Source organism: Leucoraja erinacea, chromosome 10, assembly GCF_028641065.1.
Source record: "Leucoraja erinacea ecotype New England chromosome 10, Leri_hhj_1, whole genome shotgun sequence".
NCBI classification, from domain to species: Eukaryota; Metazoa; Chordata; class Chondrichthyes; order Rajiformes; family Rajidae; genus Leucoraja; species Leucoraja erinaceus.
Window position 1 is genome coordinate 48,881,544 of NC_073386.1, and position 20,846 is coordinate 48,902,389.

Sequence of the window (20,846 nt, forward strand, 5' to 3'; positions counted from 1 at the left end):
CCTCGACCCGACCCTGATGGTAGCCGTCCTACCTCGTTCACTGCGGGGTCCACTCCTGACAGCTCTGCAGCGCTGACCCAGAGTCCGGACACGGGGGCCCGCTGCTTGGCTTCCCCGTGGCCTCCCGGGAGCGTTAGGTACATGGCATTATTAGCTCATTTGATTTCATGTTCATAAGTTCTAGAATGTGAATTAGGCCATTCAGCCCATCAAGTCTACTCCACCATTCAATCATGGCTGATCTATCTTTCCTTCTCAACCCCACTCCATCCCAAATGTATAACGGACAACATTTTAATTCCCTGGAAATATAAAGTTACCTCCAATCTATTAAATGGATCTGCTTGATGAAATCAGTTTGATTTTTTTTTTAAAAGGACAATCGCTAACCAATAAAATGCAAGGATTAAAACTATACAGAAACATTAAGCTCTCATAAATTATTTGTAGTTTATCCTAACATGAATATAATGGCAGATGCTGTCTCCTAATAATGGCATCCTGATTGAAGGGTGTACCACTTAACACATGACAGTATCTCGTGTTAAAGCACTTGGCATTTCACCTACATTTCTCAAATTTAAACAAAAGGAATATTCAGAACACAAGACATGGTTTTACTTGAAAGTCCTGACCTAGTCAACTGACTCTGACCCAGGCATGTATTCACATTTTAAAGTCTGGTTTATTCAGTCTAGACTGGATTCACACAGCACATGATTAAGCCATAGTTCAAAACATTTTTCAGAGATGCGGAGATCTCTTTATTCCTCTGACCACTTCAAATTTCATGAGGTTTTCTCAACAAGTGAATGGACTCGGTGATTATAATTCGGTTGTGATCTTTATGTGTAAATTTGCACCTCACTCTAGGTTGAAATCAATAATCCAGCCTGATAGAGGAAGAGAGAAGGACAGAAAGGGAGACACTAAAGATACAGAGAATCACAGTCAGAAAGGATAGAAGGTGAGAGCTGTGCTACAGTGCCTTAGTCCAAGAGAAAGCCCATGACCAAAAGAACAGTTGATGGGTATTGGAAAACATTGGTAATAATAACATTAGTAAATTCTTAAGGGGCCTGTCCCAGTTACGCATCCTTGGCTCGCAAATTACGCGACCTCATGGTCACTTGAGGCGTACGGGCACCATATAGCCGGTCCCACTTAGAAGCCCGGAGGGTTATGGAGTTGTGCGGGGCTGGTCCCGACATCGCGCGCGGGCCTCCGAAATTCTTGCAGTGAACAAAATCTTCGCGCACCAACGGCCTGACGCTGAACTGACGGGCAAAGTGGGACAGGCCCAAGACCTTGGCGCGACGCAACATTTCACCTCCAACAGCAGCAGAATCAGGTAAACGATCGCCGAACTTCGCCTGTGGCTCACGGCCGTTGCGGTCCGGATCCGCCCCCACTTCTATTCCCAGAGCGGGGCCAAGAAAATTGACGATAGACACAAGATGCAGGAGTAACTCAGCGGGACCGGCAGCATCTCTGGAGGGAAGCAATGGGTGACGTTTCGGGTCGAGACCCTTCTTTTCAGACTGAAGAAGTCTTGGCACGAAACGTCACTCATTGCTTCTCTCCAGAGATGCTGCCGGTCCTGCTGAGTTACTCCAGCTTTGTGTCCATCTTCAAATGACGTCACGCGTTCCAGACGGCTGTGCGTATGCATGTAATCGCGCCCGACCTTCACTCGACCGTCTCGGCTCAACGCGACCACGAGGTTGCGTAATTTGCGTGCCAAGGATACGTAAGTGGGACTTGAGCAATGTCAACCATTTGTGGTTTAAACAACGATATAGACCCTCCTACATCCGAGAAAGGATCAGTGGCCGCTAAAAAGAAACTTCAAAGAACTCCTCAACCATCACTATGAGGGCATTTGATATATTCATATCAAATTATCCAGTCCAGCAGTGCTGACACACAGAACAGCAATACATTGAAAAGCCACAACAATTTAAAAATGGTCAGGCCTCAAAAGCAGATATCATCCTGCACGAAGTCAAAACCTTGATGAGAACAATTTCAGTCACAAATTCACAATCCTATCACCAGGGAACCCAGTAGACTTTAGTTATAATCATCTTCAAGGAAAAAAAAGTGAATCCAATTGCAGAAACTATAAACATATCTCTCTGCTGCCCTGCTGCAGGCAAAGTCGTCACATGGGTCATCTTCAGCGACGTCCTGCCAGTGCTGAAGAACTGCCTTCCACGACAGCTGTAGAGAAAGCTCAATTAGTGGCCTTGTATCACCTCACAAATGCATTTGAAAATGTTTGTCAAGGCAAACTGAGGCTCATCCTTCAAAATTTGGTTGTCTGCACAAATGGCACAAATGCATTTTCACCTTTTGTCGGCGTCCGGGCCTGTACTTGCTGGAGTGAAGAAGATGGAGATCTCATTTAAATTTATCAACTAATGGAAGGCATGGATGGATGTGGAGATGGTCTTGGACCAGAGGGCACAGCCTCAGAATAAAAGAATGTACCATTAGAATGGAGATGAGGAGGAATTTCTTTAGTCAGAAGGTGGCGAATCTGTGGAATTCACTGCCACAGACATCCATCCAGGTCAAGTCATTGGGCATTTTTAAAGTGGAAATTGAGAGGCTCTTATTTAGTTTAGGTGTCAAAGGTTACAGGGAGAACGCAGGAAAATGGGGCTGAGAGCGAAAAATAGATCAGCCAAAATCAAATGGCGGAGTTGATTCAATTTCTTAAGTCTTAATCACACCTAATAATCACTTCTGAAACATTTAACAAATACAGCGACTGCCAATATACTGCAACAAATATGGATTTCTACATCTCAATAATGATTTTTATGTAGTAGCTTACCCATTTCTCTTTATGATTCTATGGTTTAAACATAATCATCTTGCAGTTACCATGGAGAGAAACAAACAGAAAGCAATGAGGCAATCTCAGCATTTGTCATTGATGTGCAATGCGGATCCTCTTTTGTAAGTAAATGATCGAAAGCTCAGTAGGCGTGTTCCTAAATGTTTAGAAATGCATTTAAGGCAGAGATAGACAAATTATTGATTAGAACGGGTGTTAAGGGTTTTGGGCAGAAGGCAGGAAAATGGGATTAGGAAGCAGAGATCAGCCATGATTGAATGGCGGAGTAGACTCGATAGGCCAAGTTGCCTAATTCTACTCCTATAACGTGAACTTGCATTTATTAAAAATATGTGATATGAACACTTCATTCAATGTCCTTCCTCCAGCTCCAAATTGTCTGCCCTCTGAGAGAATAAGCATGTACTTTAGGAACAAAACAACCGTAAAGGCCAAGTTAAAACATGAAATGTAGAACCATTTTTTTTTTTATTGCACAACTTTCAACATGTAGAAATATTCCTCACATGTCCAGGCATGGGATGTATAAAATCTCCAAAAAATTTAATTACAATGGGATTGAACCAGAAATTAATGAAGTGATGCATTCTTCACTGTAACATTGATGGGATCAGATATCCTGCATTACTGAAAGTGATATGATTTGTTTTGGATGCTGGGTTTATAGTATTATATATTAATTAGCAGCTTTGACACAAATTCAGTCAACTCTCTGAACAACTGTTTGTGGAATAATACAAGTAGCCGAACAACACATATTTCAAGTTTTCAGAAATATCTTGCCAAAGATTCTTGTTACATAATGAACCCAGGAATGATTGGGTTAACATATGATGAGCGTTTGAAGGCAATGGGTTGTACTTGCTGGAGTTTTGAAGGATGAGGGGCGAGGGACCTCATTGAAACTTACTGAATAGTGAAAAGCCTCGATAGAGTGAATGTGGAGAGGATGTTTCCATTAGCAGGAGAGTCTTGAACCAGAGGCCATAGCCTTAGAATAAAATGAATTACCTTTAGAAAGATGAGGAGGAATGTCTTTAGTCAGAGGGTGGTGAATCTGTGGAATTCATTGCTATAGACGGTGTAGAGGCAGTCGTCATTGGGTATTTTTTGGCCGGAGATTGACAGATTCTTGATTAGTAAGAGTATCTGGGGCAATGGGGAGAAGGCAGGAGATTGTAGTTGAGAAGGAAATATAGATCAGCCGTCATTGAATGGTGGAGTGGATTTGATGGGCCGAATGACCTAATTCGGCTCCTGGAACATATTAACTTAAATCAGAGTTTTCCACTACCATGACAGTGCATGCAGTTTATACACTGATCATTTGACCTGGAGAGAAATACCTCACATGTCCAGTCATGGGATGTATAAAGTCTCCAAAAAAATTGAATTACAGTGGGATTGAACCAGGAATTGATGATGCATTCTTCACCGTAGCATTGATGGAATCAGAAATCCTGCATCACAGCAAGTGATATGATTTTTTGTTGGATGCTGGGGAGAAACTCTCTACCATTGCAGCATAGATGACACGGAGACCATCAGCTCAAAGTTCTCCCACCTATTTTGATATATCACTTGATTATATCATTCATCATATCAATGACCACAGTAAAAGTTGCAACTGAAATTTGCTGGTAATTGCATACACTAGGTATGTTACAAAACCTACCTGAATCGTCATTGGGAATCTGCCCAAAGCCATGTCCGCGATATTGGCGCTGTTTGGAGGGGGCGGGTTCAAAACGCTATTTTTACTAGGCTGTTCTAATCGCAGATGTTCAGCCTAGTAAATCATTAACGAAAAATCGCTGCAAGACCTGGTCGCAAAAGGTATTATTAGTTTTATAGGCCTCGATAATAGTTATAATAGTTTTAAAATTACTCTCTCATTCCGCAACCTCTCGCAGCCCCAGGGTTTTATAAAGCAAACAATTAAAGGTATGTACCTTATTTTTACATTAAATGGGACATGTATATAACCCTGTATATAAAATTATCTATAGCGAGTAGTTCATTTTGGGCTTTTTATATCCCGCAGTATTTTTCTCGGCATTTGAGGGCACTAATCCAGCGCGATGTGAACGTTCTAAACCAGCGCGTTCACATGAACCCACTAGAAAGCCGATTTAAATGGGCATTTATTTACAGCAATTGAACACTAAATTCCTTCCATTTGGCCTATAAATTAATGTAAATTAGATATAAAAATCATGTTATATTGTGAATTATTTGTGAATAATCTTTGGACACTTAGGCTATTTAAAAATGTTAATCTTTCCTTAAGAAATGGGCTTTTGACTATCCAAGATCACAGCTTTTTTGTAATGTCCATTGAAAATCAATAGGGAACAAGATGCTAATTTCCGAGTATGAAAATGGCCATAACATTTTTAATATTTGAGATATGAAAATGAATTTGGTGTCAAATTAAACTTATTGTTATGCTTTATCTGATGGGATAAATTGCAGACTTGATTTTTAAAATCTCAAAATTTTGTAACATTGCTACATACACCGCCCCAAGGTCAGATAACACAAGATCAATTCACTGCTTTGCAGCCTTATTTCTGCAGTGCAGAAATGCAGTTCTCACGGAAGGTTTGCACACCCGTTTTATCTCCCGCCTCAATGGATGGAGAACCTGGAGACTCCACTTTCAAACATTTGCCTAGTTTATCTAGCTGCAATAATGGAGTTACAGAAAGATTCCAGCTTCAAACTTATGTCCTTAAGTCATCTCTCTGCTACAATTGGTACTGTGTTACTATACAAGGAGACCAAATACTCCAAACTCTTGAAATTCTTACATGTCTGGTGCAAATGCATACTCAGACATTAAATGAATGAAGGATATGCCCTGGTTGTATGGCTGCAACACTTCCAACGTCAAACATCAGGTATTCAAAAATTCTATGACTTTTGGAGTGGTTCGAGCAATTTGGAGGGTGACAGATATAACCTTATGATTTAAAGAGGGAGATAGAAGAGAACTGAAAATATCAATGGGTTTTGACAAAGTCAATATTCATTAATGAAAGGGAAATAATGTTTGTCAAACGGATTGGAGTTTTATTTTTGAGGATGTAACTGATAGACTAAATAAAGGAGAACTAATAGCTGCATTGTATTTGCATTTTCAGAATGCCATCTTTAAAGTCCACAAAAGAGTTTAATGTGCAAAATTAAAGTGTGTTTAATTGAAGGCTGCATAGATTGAAAATTGGTTTACAGAGGGAAGGGGGGGGGGGGGGTGGGGAATTGGACTTTCTCAGGGTGGCAGGCAATGTCTAGGAAACGTTGTAGTTGTGGGTCAATGCTTCAGCCCCAGATATACACAATGTGTATCGATGATTTGGACATGGGAATCAAAGGTGATATTTTTAAATGTTGGTACAAGACTGGACAAGTCATCTTCCTAAACCTTACATATGTTTTTTTCTTCTTCACCATATTTACATTTTTTCTCATCATTCGAGGTTCACTCACCTTGCCATCCTTGTGCCTTGTCCTTACAGGAACACTATGGTTCTCAACTCTGATCTGAAAGCTTTACGCTATACCTCTGCACATGTGGCAATTATAAACTAAACATTAAAAGGCATAGTCCAGCTCCTTTTTTTTAAATTAATGTCTTGATGAATACACATCCAGAGTGTTTATGGAAAGGAAAATTTTATTGATAGACCTCCAATTGTGCAAATAGATTTTGCCTTCTGGAGATATTGAAGTAGTCTCTTCTTTCTTCAGCCTTGTACACACAAGGGTATACAAATAATTTAAACAGATGTACTTCAAAATATTTAAATTAAATTGAGAATTTTTGAGTTTAAACAGTGGGCACAGAATATTGGTTAAAAACACAAATAATAATAAACCTTCATTTTGTGTTGTGTAACATCCCACTTCTCCCACCCACTCAACTGAATATCTGAAAATGTGCAATAAATAGGAATAGGACAAAACTATTTTGGGTGAAACAATTTCACAATAGTGAAACTATCCAAACCCAAATTTTAGCAACTGGGTTGAAAGAACCAGAGTACCATGTATTTAAGCCTGTAAGTATTATGGTTGCCAATGCTTACATGTGTTCTTTGTTGCTTAAGCTTACACTAAAACAGGACTGTTTACAAGGAAAATGTAGAAACATGTAACTGCGGATGCTGGTATACACAAAGGGACACAATGTGCTGGAGTAAATCAGTGGATCAGGCAGCATCTCTGAAGAACATGGAATGGTGACAGTTTGGGTCAGGACTTTTCTTCGCACGAATGGTGCATTTTTGTGAGACTAAGATAGATAATATGTAGCGTTGTTAAAAAAACCTACCATCAGCGGCACTCCAGCTCTGCCACCGCCAGTGCATGCAAAATTCCGGAGGCTTGGGGGGGGCAAGGGGGGCGGGATTAAAATGCAGGTTTGTATTGGTTGTCGGAAAGGGATTTCCTCGGGCTGCTAGCTGACGAAGAAAAATTGTTTGGGCTTCCCTTACTGGTTTAAAGAAAATTTGCTGGAACATTGCATCACTGGATTGAATTTAAGCCCTTCAACGCCTTCAACATCACGGATCACAATACCAGGACAATGAAAAGGTCGTTTATTTAGTATTATTCTGCTTTTTGGTGTGGCTTCATTTTAATTTTATGATACGAAAATTTCATTCAGTTCTCTTATTTTTTAAGAAAGTTATGGGCTTTTGACTGTCCTCGATCACAGTCAATGGAAAAGCAATAAGGAAGAAGATGCTAATTTCCGAGTATGAAAATGACCATAACCTTTTTAATACTGAAGATATAAAAGTGAATTAGGTATCAAATTAAAAGTTATTTTTATGCTTTATCTGATGGGATAAATTACAGGCTTGATTTTTAAAATCTCAAAATGTTGTAACATTCCCATAATATGAGACAGAAATATTAAACCATTCCTTCTCTCCAGAGATGCAGGTTTGTCGATTCAATTCAATTCAATTCAATTCAATTCAATTCAGATGCTGCCTATCCCGCTGAATTACTCCAGCTTTTTGTGTCTATCCATGGTTTAAATCAGCATCTGCAATTCCTTCTTACGCAGAAATATTAAAGAGTTGGGAATTGTGAAGCATGGGGAAGGAATATAGGAGAAGTGGGAGGGGAGAATAAGGTGCGAGTCCAGGTGGGGCACACGGGTGGGTGCAAGAGAGGTTGTTACAGGTTACCTAAAATTGTAGAATTTAATGTTCAAATCATTGAATTGTAAGCAATGCAAGCGGAATATGATGTGATGTTCATCCAGTTATTTGTGTGGCCTCACTCTGGCAATGGAGGTTCAGGATAGAAAGATCAGTATGGGAATGGGAAGAGTAGTTATAAAGGTTAGCAATGGGGAGATTTGGTAAGCCATGGTGGACCGTGCACAAATGTTTCGCCAAATGGTCGCTACGTCTACACTTGATCTTGCCATTGCACAGGAGGCCACATCGGGAGCGGAGACTGCAGTAGTTGAGGTTAGAGGAGGTGTACGTGAATCTTAGGCTAACCTGGAAGGACTGCTGGGGTTGGTGGTGACATTGTAGGACACCCGAGATGCCCTCTATAGCAAACGCATTATAACCCCTTCCCTCACCTTCGCCTCCTCTGTGTCCTGTAGTTCTGTTCTCACTTCCCCTCCCCCCCAGCCAGAATAAAACTGACCACAGAACTGAGGAAGGATTTTGACCCGAAACGCAACTCATTCCTTCTCATCAGTGATGCTGCCGGTCCCGCTGAGTTACTCCAGCTTTTTGTGACTATCTTCAGAACAATGATAGAGTTTCCCTGCTCTTCACCTTTCACTCTAGCAGCCTCCTAACATATCATCCTTTGACTTTTCCTCTTCCCCTGTGCCCAACCTGGCCTTGTACCTATGTCTCTTCCTCCTCCTACATTCCTTCTAGCTTTACAACTTTGCAACTCTTAAATTATTGTCTCACACTGTCTTAATGTCCAGCCTTTGTTCCAACTATTTGCCTATCAAAATCTTCCCTTGCCCCAGTCCACATATTACCTCCCAAGCATGTCCGTGCCTCTCCTCTCTCCCAGCTCTCCCTCCCCCCCTCAATCAGTATGAAGGGTTCCAACCTGCAACACCACCTACCCATGTTCTCCAGAGATGCTGCCTGCCCCACTGAGTAACTTCAGTGCTTTGTCCTCAGTTTACAGGCAAAATGGACAACACCGCCACCATGTGGTGAGTTGTGACATAATAGGCAGCACTTTACACGATCAGCTCTTCAGCTGATTATAAGCAGGATGCCAACAATGCTTAATGAGCCTGCAGTGCCCATAAACAGTCAAATATAGCCCTTTTTGGTAAAATCTGATGAAAATACAGCACACATACAAAATGCTGGATGAGAGCATTCGCTGATCAGCATAATATTCTCGATACTGATGAAATAATTCAGACATTTTTCAAAGAATAAAGTCCAGGGATCTTTTCAATGAAAATATTCACCAACATATTAAACTTCTCCAGAATAATTTGAGACACTACCAGTAATATTCTGATGCTTCTTAAATACCTGCACTGAACCAGCAGCATAAATTCCTGCTAGCTTTTAAATTTTAATGGAGCAAAGATGATCTTGTCCAAAAACATCGGAAGCTTTCAAATGCCTAATATTTCACATTGCAAATTCCCAAGAGAATTCCAAGCAAATTAAACCCATGAAACAATGTAAAAAAACCCCTCAACATATCACTTACAAACGCCCATCCTATGAAATGTCAACAGAGGGAGATAGCCTCTGTGAAAACAGCGAGCATCATCTCATTGTCACATCCACAAGAACATAACATTAGGAGTCTGAAGAAGGGTCTCGCTCCAAGCGGCACCCATTCCTTCTCTCCAGAGATGCTGCCTGTCCCACTGAATTACTCCAGCATTTTGTGTCTACCCATAACATTAGAAGGAATTGTTTTGGACAATAATAAACCTAAACTTAAACATCAGTTACAGTTCTGCATTACCTTCAAAATGCTTTATTTGCCAAATTTTTGTAAACCAGTGTCTGCTGTCCCTTGTTTGTAATTAAAGCTAATTCAAGAGTTCTCCCGAGTTTCCCCTGATTCTAACTCGGGGAATTACGGTAATGGCCGCTCCTAGGTACTCGGGCTCTCGTGGACATTTTTCAACATGTTGAAAAATCTTCACGAGCTTACCGCGTTTCCCGAGTACCTGCCGTTAGCGTTGTGAGCTGCTAAGAGACGTCCCGAGCTCCGACGTACCCGCTACCTACATTCTACGTGCCTACCATGAATTTTTTTTTAAACTCGGGAGAGCTCTTGAATTACCTCGTACAGTGGGACAGGCCCTTTACTTTCCGTTAATGAAAATGTTTTAGTGCTTCGACCACAAGTGCCACAAAAATAGGAAAAATGCTTTCCTTGCCTCATGTTTCTTGGTAAAATGCTCATCAGAAAACTTGGTGACACACAGGCACCAATTAGCCTCATTCTACACTGTGCTGATATTTTAGGCTTAATGATTTTTCCCAACCTTTTTAAACACCGATTCATTTTCAGTCAAGCCAAATATCAAAACTTTAAATGTCAAGCCTCAGTATGAATAAAATCTGACGAATGATCTCGACCCGTAACCCGCTGAGTTACTCCAGCATTTTGTGGCTATCATGAATAAAATTAAGACCCTTAACATTGTAAAATGCAGTAAAGTCACATGCATTTATCAGAGGCGACTGGCAAATGCATTCATATCATAATTTGTGAATCTTACTGCTTTATCCAAGCCTCTGTAGAAACTCCACAAGCTTATAAACAGCACGGCATTATGTTCTAACAAATTATGTTTATTGGTCATGTCTTAAAATCTCCCTTCATCTTATTTTGTAACCAAATAGCAAGGAATATTATTAGTTAGAAATTATGCAAACTCAAGCAACTATTTACCTGCTCTTCATTCCATGATGTCAGCCTTTGTTCAATGGAAGCACATTCACCTGCAAGTCATTTATACTACAGGTGCACAACCTTTTATCCGAAATTCCAAATAACGAAAAGCTCCGAATAGCGGACATTTTTTTGGTCCTTGAAGAAAGGTTCTTGAAGGCGTTCACCGAGGGTGGCCCGCAGAGGTGACAGCGGAACTTCCGGTCGGTCCTCGAAGAAAGGGTAACTAAATCCCCATTCATAAAAGAGAAGGTGAGGGTATATTGCGCGGGAGGGTTAATAATTGACAATCTGCTGCTGCCTGCCCGCTGAGTTAAAAAGTTCCCACGGTAGACTCACGATACACAGTGTATCGTGAGTCTTGCGTGGGAACTTTTTAACTCAGCGGGCAGGCAGCAGCAGATTGTCGCTCCCTTCAGTTTCACCCCACCTACACCCCTTTGCTTCCTGGCCATGTGTGTGACCCCTTCTCTCTCCTCTCCAGCTCCCCGCCCATTGCACCGGCGCGGGGGCTTTGCACTGTCTTCACGTCAGCGATGCCAGCAGGTCAGTGCCAGTCACCGGAGACGTCAGGACCAACAGGACACCGACCCCCAGGCCCACTGCAAGCACGGAGATCCCAGAGACCCACAGCCAGCAGCAACTCTAGCCCAGCCCCGTTCCAACTCCAGAGGAACCCGGGTTGCAGATGAGGGGGCGCAGCTCGGGCTGTGGGCGAACTGCCACGTCGCTGTAGCGGCCCACCGGGGAGCAGGTTCCTGTTGGTCCTGACGTCTCCGGCCACCCCCCTCGACAGGAGCTGAGACTGGGAACTGTACCGCCCTTGCCCCCTCCCTCTGCAACTGCAAACAACCCCACTCTCCTGCAAGGGCGGTACAGTGTATTCTCAGCTCCTGTAGGGGCAGAAGCTGATGGTGTGCAAGGTATGTCTTGTTCTTGGGGTGGCGCAGCTCGAGCTGTGGGTGAACTGGCACTTGTCGCCGTAGCGGCCCATCAGGGAGCGGATTCCTCTGGAGTTGGACGGGGAGGGGAGTATTGTGCTGTTTGATCGCCCCCTGCTATCCCAGGGACAGGGAGACACAGCGGCTTTTGAGAATGGTGGGCAATCACTTCCAAAGTTCTGCCTACACAGTCAGTACACCTCTCCTACACTTGTCTCCTGCACTAAGATCATCTCGCAGAGAATGATCCCAGACTAACCCGCCCTATTCTCTCCTATTCTGCAAGAAAAAACTACATTGAAGACTCAAACTCATGATCGAGTAACTGCCGGGATTGAGGCGCAAACTCGCGACCTTGCGGATATGAGCTGAGCACTCTACCACTGAGCCAGCCGTTAAAATCTACGCTAAAAATCTTCCATTCCGAAAGCCGAAAAATTCCGAATTATGAAAAGTGTCTGGTCCCAAGGCTTTCAGATGAAAGGTTGTGCACCCGTATTACTAAAAGTCTCATCTTGACCACTTCCTGTCTACGTTGTAAATAGATTTTAGGGAAAAAACGCAACCTTATATCGCTAAGATTTTGTTCGCCATCTTATAGCAATGTTACAAAATTTTGAGATTTAAAAAATCAAGTCTGCAATTTATCCCATCAGATAAAGCATAACAATAAGTTTAATTTGACACCAAATTCACTTTCATATCTCAAGTATTAAAAAAGTTATGACCATTTTCATACTCGGAAATTAGCATCTTGTTCCCTATTGATTTTCAATGGACATTACAAAAAAGCTGTGATCTTGGATAATCAAACGCCCATTTATTAAGGAAAGATTAACATTTTTAAATAGCCTAAGTGTCCAAAGATTATTCACAAATAATTCACAATATAACATGATTTTTATATCTAATTTACATTAATTTATAGGCCAAATGGAAGGAATTTAGTGTTCAATTGCTGTAAATAAATGCCCATTTAAATCGGCTTTCTAGTGGGTTCATGTGGAACGCGCCGGTTTAGAACGTTGACATAGCGCTGGATTAGTGCCCTCAAATGCCGAGAAAAATACTGCGGGATATAAAAAGCCCAAAATGAGCTATTCGTTATAGATAATTTGATATATAGGGTTATATATATGCCCCATTTAATGTAAAAATAAGGTACATACCTTTAATTGTTTGCTCTATAAAACCCTGGGGCTGCGAGAGGTTGCGAAATGAAACAGTAATTTTAAATCTATTAGAACTATATTATCGAGGCCTATAAAACTAATAATACCTTTTGCGACCGGGTCTTGCAGCGATTTTTCGTTAATGATTTACTAGGCTGAACATGTGCGATTAGTACAGCCTAGTAAAAATCGCGTTTTAAACCCGCCCCCTCCAAACAGCGCCAAAATCGCGGGCCTGGCTGAGGGCAGATTCCCAATGACGATTCAGGTAGGTTTTGTAACATACCTACATCTTACTCACCGTCCTCCTCTCCTCCAACCGCCCCAAGGTTTTCTCCGATCGGTGAAATAATAAAAAAGTTATGAATATTTAAAAATCGTGAGATCAGCAGGTTGGTCTTCTCGCCTGTCGGTCACCATGAAGGTAACGTCCCTTCCGGCACCCGCGGAGAATCGACTTAGCTGTGAGTGTCCCGGTGACCTGGTGAAATTCCCATAATAGGATAGAGGTTGAGAAGATAAAGGGAAAGGGGGGTAAAATTGTGTAAAGTAAGTTTTACGACGTGCCCAATAGTTTTCCGTCCATAGTCTTAGCTTAAAGCATAAGTTTAGCCACGTATTATGTAGTGTTGGTGAGATTCGATTTCTCATTGTTTAATAAAGCCTGGAAATTTTAGACTTGCTTTGAGTCCATCTTGGTTTCTGTTTTCTCTCATCAGCACACTCTGGTCAATTCAACCTTTTTATCATATCCCACCATAATTCCGAGGTCTAGAACCTAGGGGAATCCCTTTTGTTGTATTCTCTCTCTTGGAAACCGCTCGAGTGGAGTGGTGGCCGTTTGACCCTCCGACAAGGGAGAGAATAACTCGGGCAGTTGGGCCTGAAGTGGAGTAAAGGGAAACGCAAAACCCCTACAGTGTGACAAGTGCCGATGAGTACAGCTGGGGCTGGGAGCCACTGAGTGCGACGGACGCGGGTCTTGGAGCCGACGAGTGAGCCCGGAGCTGGGACCTGCAGCTGGTGAGTGCTGTCGGAGCTGGAGCCGCTGAGCCCACACCCCCCCCCCCCCCCACATACCTCCCTCCCCTACCCCCACAACCCCACTCACCTCCCTCCCTCCCCACCCACCTACCCCCACCCCCACTCAACCCCCACCCTTCCCCACACACACACACACACACACACACCCCCCTTCCCCACACACACACACACACCTCTCTCCCCCACCCCTCCCCCTCTCCCCCACACCCCCCTCCCTTCCCCCACGCACCTCCCCCCCCCCCCCCCACCCTTCCCTCACACACCCCACATCCGGAGGCGCTGTTGCTTGCTGCCCCCGCCTTCAGTACAGTATTTTTTTTTTTTTTTTTGTTATGTTTGAAGTGTGTTTTTTGATGTATTTTGTGGGTGAAGAGGGTACGGTAAGGGGGATACCGTCCTTCAATCGCTTCCTGGAGAGGACGTGACTATTATTCGAGTCGTGTCCTCCCCCCCCCCCCCCCCCCCCCCCCCCCCCCCCCCGTTTAGAGCCCCAGAGTGCTGGATCTGCGGCACCGACATTGTGGAGCTGTGGTTCGCGGAGCTTCCAACGCGGGCGGCGCTGATCAACAACGCGGACTCCGCCCGGCTTGGCCTGTGGACTTCGGGAGCCGCGGACTCCGGTGCGAGGCGGCTGATATGGAGGTCCGGGCCGCTGAGGATGTTCTCCGTCGAGGTTTCGGCGTCAGTGTTCCATCATCCCGGCGTGAGGGCCTGAGCATCGGGCCGCCCATGGTGGCAACTGCGGGTGCTCGGGAGGCCTCGACCACGGGTGAAAATCTGGGAAGATCAGCGGGGAGGCTGGTTGGACAATGGTACCTTCCTCAACTTTGGTGCCATTGTGGGGATGTGTTGCGCCATGAACTTCTGTGTTTGTGCTTTAAATTTTTTTTTTATTTATTTATTATTTATTTTATGTTACTTGATTGTATGGAAAATCCATTTTGTTGTCTCTTATGAGGTAATGACAATAAATTGAATACAATCCAAATCCCCCAACGGGTCCCACTTAGTCTAATACTTCCTTAAATATTTGATGAACTGGCATACCTAGCTTCACATCAAGTCATATCATCTTGATCAAATTATGAGGGATAAACCATAAACTTATGTAAACAGAAATGACAATATCTTGAAAGTATTTAATTGGTTGTAAAATTACCAGGGTATTCAAAGATTATCAAATTTACAGACTGTGGAGGTGGTTGAAGCAGAGTCTCTTAAGGCTCTGAAAATGAATTGGATCAGTACCACAGAAAAGAAAACATCAAGGTTTTTGACACAAGACATGGAAATGGGACAACAGGGGTTGAACTCAACTGGGAATGTTATAAGAATTTAATTATTCCATAAAGTCGCAAGTGATGCAAAAAAGTTTGAATGAAAAATGCTAAATTGTAATCTTTTGAACAACTAAGTTTACAGTGTTAGGGATGATGAGTGTACGGAGGAGGGGAAAGGAGCAAGGTGACTGGGGTGGGATAGTGGTAGAAATGAGTGGGGTGATGGTAATTTATCTATCTTCTATATTACTAAAAGTCTGATCTTGACCAATTTCCAAAAGAACGCCACCACGTACGGGCGTCAATTTTGGCCACCTCACTCAGAGCCCCCCTCCGCCTTCCGGCGCCAGAGGATTTTTCCCATCGATGAGAAATCAGAGAGATATTAATGTTTTTTTTTAAATTGCCATTCTCTGCTGCCCCCGCTGGCGGCAGGGGGGAGGGACTATAAAACCCTCACTCAGTCTCTGCCAGACTCAGGAAAAGCGAGTCACGGCTCTCTAAACTGCAAATAACACTGAAAGCACGACTACTCCACGGTGAGTCCCCTCGATGCGGCTGTAAAGTGGCTGCAGCCCAATTGTTTGCCTTGCCTTTTGAACAAGTTTGTGTTCACAAAATGAATTTTGGTTGTCAGGTGGCTGCAGCCTAATTGTTTGCCTTGGCTTGGCTTTTAAAATCATTGCAACAGTTGGATGCCAGCCCAAGAATCCATTCGGCCCACAATGTCTATACTAGCCCTCTGGAAACCAGTACATTCGGCTCACAAACACCCATACTAGCGTAACAGACAGCCCCCCCCCCCCCCCCCCCCCCCCCCCACCCCACTGGCGAGCATATTGGAATTGGTGGAGAGGTGGAATATTGCATTGGTGACCAACCTTCCCGTGTGATGCTGGGACCAAACGGGTGCCACTTAGTCTAGTATACTATTAAAAGTCCCACCTTGTTTATCTGTCTGTCTGTGAGATGAAGGAACCACGCCAAAATGGAACACAATCGTGCAAAAATGTTTGCAGAATTTTACTCAGCTTTTCCCTGTGGTCGTTAGTAACATGTTTCTCCACATTTTATGTTATATTTCAAAAGTTATTGATATTTAAAGTTTAAAAAAAGCCAACTTTGAAAATAACTGCCTGTGAGTGGAAGACTTTTCTAGCAGCTTCCAGTGATGATGTCACAATGGCATCTCACAGTCGTCCAATCACAATGGGATCTCGTTTACACAAGCTGCCATGAAGATTAGGAAACCAACAATGACATCACAATGGGATGGGAGGAAGAAATGCTACTAAACATTGTCTTTAGTGGGGGAGTGCGAAAGGGGAGAGGTGAGGGAGGGAGTGACTGAGAGTAAGGAAAAGGAGAGGGAGGGAAAGGTGACAGAGACAATGGGATCAGCAGCTTCAAGGGGAGTAAGGAGAGAGTGAGGTTTTTGCTCCCCCCCCCCCACGTGGGAAGGATTGATTGTGGGGGAACGGCTTGCATTGGGGAAACGGGTGAGTGGTAGAATATTGCATTGGGGGAAATTAGGCCCAACGGGTCAGGGTGATAGCGAGGAGAGAGTGGTCATGGAGGGTGGGAGGGAGTGACTGAGGGTAGGGAGTGACTGAGGGTAGGGGAAAGGAGAGGAAGGGAGAGGTGAAGGAGGCAGTGGAGGAGGGGAAGAGTTGTGGGGAGAGAAGAGGGAGGGTGAAGACGAGGTGGGAGGGAGTGTTGGGGGAATGAGGGGAAATGAGCCGCGCCTGCGCAGTTGGGGGCTATGGGTGTGTGGTGGGATATTGTGTTGGGCGAATGGGTTACGTTGGAGGAACGGGTGATGGGGTGATTGGCTCTGGGGGGGGGGCGTGTCTCCGGGTTGAGCGCCAACGCCACGTTCGGGGACCAGCCCTCACATGTGACGCTTCCCCCTCCCCCCTCACGTTGGGGGATGGGGCCTTAAAATTACTTAAAATTGGAGAATCCAATGTTCATACTGTTGGGTTGTAAGCTGCCCAAGTAGAATACAAAGTACTGTTTCTCCAGTTTGCGTTTGACCTCACTGGAAAAAGAAGCAGCCACGTACAGAAAGGTCAGTATGGGAATGGGATGGAGAGTTAAAATGGTAGTAATTTCAGATTAAACAATTGAAAGCCTTTAAAAGAACCTACTGATCAAGGAACCCAGAGAGTGCTGAAAAATACATTTATTTAATGACCAGCTTTACAAAAATTAAAACAACTCAGGGTTACAGAATCAAATTTACCATCTGACAAAATAAGAACTTTAGTTCCAAGACTTTGAATTGAAAGCAAACATGAACAATAACAAATCCAGCAATTTCGAATTAACTATCACTTAGTGGCTTGAGATTACCAGCCTCCCTGATTCTCAAAAAAACTTGTAGAATAAACTGATGCCCATTGCCTAGAAACCTTTACATTTATAATCAATTATTTCAATCAGAATTTACAATGGCTACACTTTCTTTGTAATTGGTGCTGATATGCTAAGGAAGCTTAATTTTAAATGATCAACCCAATATAAAACAACGAGACATTAAACTGGAACCACTGTAGCTGGAAAAACACATCGTCTTCTAAATCTCATATATTTTCCTGAATCTAACTGCTCTTTGTATATAATTCTAACATTGAAACCCTTAGCATTAGGACCCATCTTCATTAAAGCCTTAGTTCTTTGACTGAAAGTAATATCACAACATAATCCTCATTTGATTGCCACAATTTCATTTCTTAAAAGTCAATGCGTAGCAAATAAGGACAAACCAATATTATTCCCAGTAAATTGACCTTAGCTTCAACACTTTCAATTACTGCCTCAGCTGGAGCATGCATGATTATGTGGCACAATTAGAAACACAATTAGCAACATGAAATCACAGGGCAATTATGAACAGCAATGAGGTTTTCACATTTATAATTTTCCTTGTGTTCTGTGCTTAGCGTTTGATTTAAAAGCAAAAGATTATATGGTAGAGGATAAACCCCTCGCATTTCAGATTATATTGTCCAACATACAAAGATTCTTAATTTCATAATCAAGTTCATGAAAGAAACATAATCACGGAATTAAATGGTTGCTGCCACAATTTATGATAATTAGGAGACAAAAATATATGGCAATTCCTTCCTGTGGGCTTACATACTTAAATCTTTCATCACCAGAACTGTGCAGCCATTCTCATTAGAAGGACAACAATGATTCAAGAAGGTTGCTCATCACCACCTTAAGGGATCGACCTTGCCAGTGATATCCAAATCTCAATCTGAATTAATGGATTAAAATGACAAAAAAAAAGTCGCTGACACATTAAAAAAAAACCATCAGCCTCTGTATTCAACATATCATTCTCCAACATTTTTATCACCTCCAACATGATTCAAGTTCCAGTCATATCCACCTACCACAGAGACAGCACCCTCCACAACTTCTTGGTTCACTCATCCCTTCCCGCCCTATCTCCCCTCTCCCAGGTACTTTCCCCTGCAACCTTTCGAAATGTTCCTGGACCTAATAATCTCATCTACTGCATCCAGTGTTCCTGAGGTGGTCTCCTGTCCATCGGCAACAAGCGTAGACTCCGCGGTCATTTTACCGAACAATTGCGCTCAGCGTGCTGAGGCTTATGGATCCCCGGTTGCTAAAAATGTCAACTTTCCTTCCCATGCTAGGCCTATTCCATTGCCAGAGAGGCCCTGCGCAAACTGGGTGAACAGCACCTCATATTCCGTTTAGGTAGCTTACAACCCAATAGAATGAACATTGAATTCCCCAATATTATGTAACTTCAAACAACCCTCTTCCACCTCCCCCTTTTCCCCTACAGCCCTCTTTATTCCCCCACCCCGTCCCTGTACCCCACATTTGCCTATCAAAACAACTCTTGCTTGTGTTCACCTTTTACCTGCCACGGCTTGTCCTGCTCCTCCTCTCTTCCAGCTTCTTTTCTCCCCACCCCCGCCCCTACAATCAGTCTGAAGAAGGGGCCCGACCCGAAACGTCACCTATGCATGTTCTCTAGGGATGCTGCCTGACTCACTGAGTTACTTCAGCACCTTGTGTCGTTTTTCAAAGAAACAGTCAAGGTTATGATTGCAGAATTTGCTGAATGATTCAATTTCTTTAGTTGAGAAATGAGGAATTAACAACTCTGCACGGTTGCCCAATGGCCCTGGGAGCAAAAGGTACTCAAAGATCATGTGCAACTTGACTATGATGCATTCACTGCCAAACAGCTGCAAACACAACCAACTAAATATTCCAAGGCCAGGGCAAGTAGTTGGTGAAACTTTATAGCCGGCAAAAGTCAATTGCCACTTGAAAAACTGTTAAAAGATATTTATATTCTAGTGTTGGATAAATAATATTATTAATGTGCAATTTGTAGGGCTATACGTCAAAATGAAAAAGAGCAAGGAATGAGACTATTTATTTAGATTGTTCTACTTGGAGCTGGCAAATGTCTTCATCCTGCATTATGATAATGCAATGATACCAACATTTCAAACATCCGACCTTTATTGTCAAGGTCAATGGCAGCTGGCTCATGGAACACAACCACCTGCAGATTCCCTCCAAGTCGCATCTTCCTTAATTGGAAATATATCACCATTGTTTTATCACTACTGGACCAAAATTGTGCAACTCGACTGAACAGCACCGTGGGAGTACTTTCAATGGACAGGCTGCAGCTGTTCAAGAAGAATGGAATCTTTTGCTTTCACCTAAGGCAGCAGATGCAGCATTTGTTTAACTCTCATCTGAAAGATGGTATCTGAGAAAATGCAAACACTCCCTCGGTATTCCAATGATGTGTCAGCCTGGATTATATGCTTAAAATTCTGTAATGACTCAAATCTAAGACTGCCTGGATCGGATGCAAATGTTCTCTCATTGACCCAAGGACAACAGTTCAAGGATAATAATTTACTCCCCGTTTATATTCTCAAATGTACTTAACATTGCGCCAACATTTTATATTAATTAAGCATTTCAGCAAAAACTGCTATGTGGAAAACTAAAACTAAATAAATAATGCAGAGTGCAATAAATGCTCATGCAAACATGTCAATTTATGTGAAATTGATAGTTCTATTTGGTTTGCTGAATTTGTTGATCATTCTTCCTCTTTCATTTCAATTTTCCAATTTTACCCTAATTCATCTTTAACATATGTAGGGCTGCCAACATTGGGTGAGAGTTGAGAGTGAGAAATTGCGATGGAGCGTAGCGACCGATGGGGGGGGGGATCACCCTCCCATAGTAGGCACCGGAGGCGGCACCAACGTCCCGGTCCGCTCCTGGCTCCGGGCCAGGGTTAAAATTCCATGGGGTGTGGACAGAGCAGTCGACGGACATAGAGCCACCGGAGGTGAGGGTGGGAGGTGTGTGCCGTGCCTCGGGGGGAGGGGTAGGCAGGGGTTGGTGCTGGGACCACCGCCGCCGTGTCTCACCTATCACACCATCTGCATGGGAGAAACTAAACAACTTTTTTCCCCCCCAAAATCATCCCGCAGGCCGGTAGTTTGACACCCCTGCTTTAAACCAATCCCCTCTAGTGCTTGAATCACATATCCTGGGAAAAAGACTATGCATTCACCTGATA

The 20,846-nt window shown here is 43.2% G+C and overlaps 1 protein-coding gene across 2 annotated transcripts in view; it reads right to left on the reverse strand.

Moving 5' to 3' along the window:
* Positions 1 to 20,846, reverse strand: part of abl2 (c-abl oncogene 2, non-receptor tyrosine kinase) — an 89,633-nt gene that overhangs the window by 36,849 nt on the left and 31,938 nt on the right. The gene's annotated exons all lie outside the window — the stretch shown is intronic.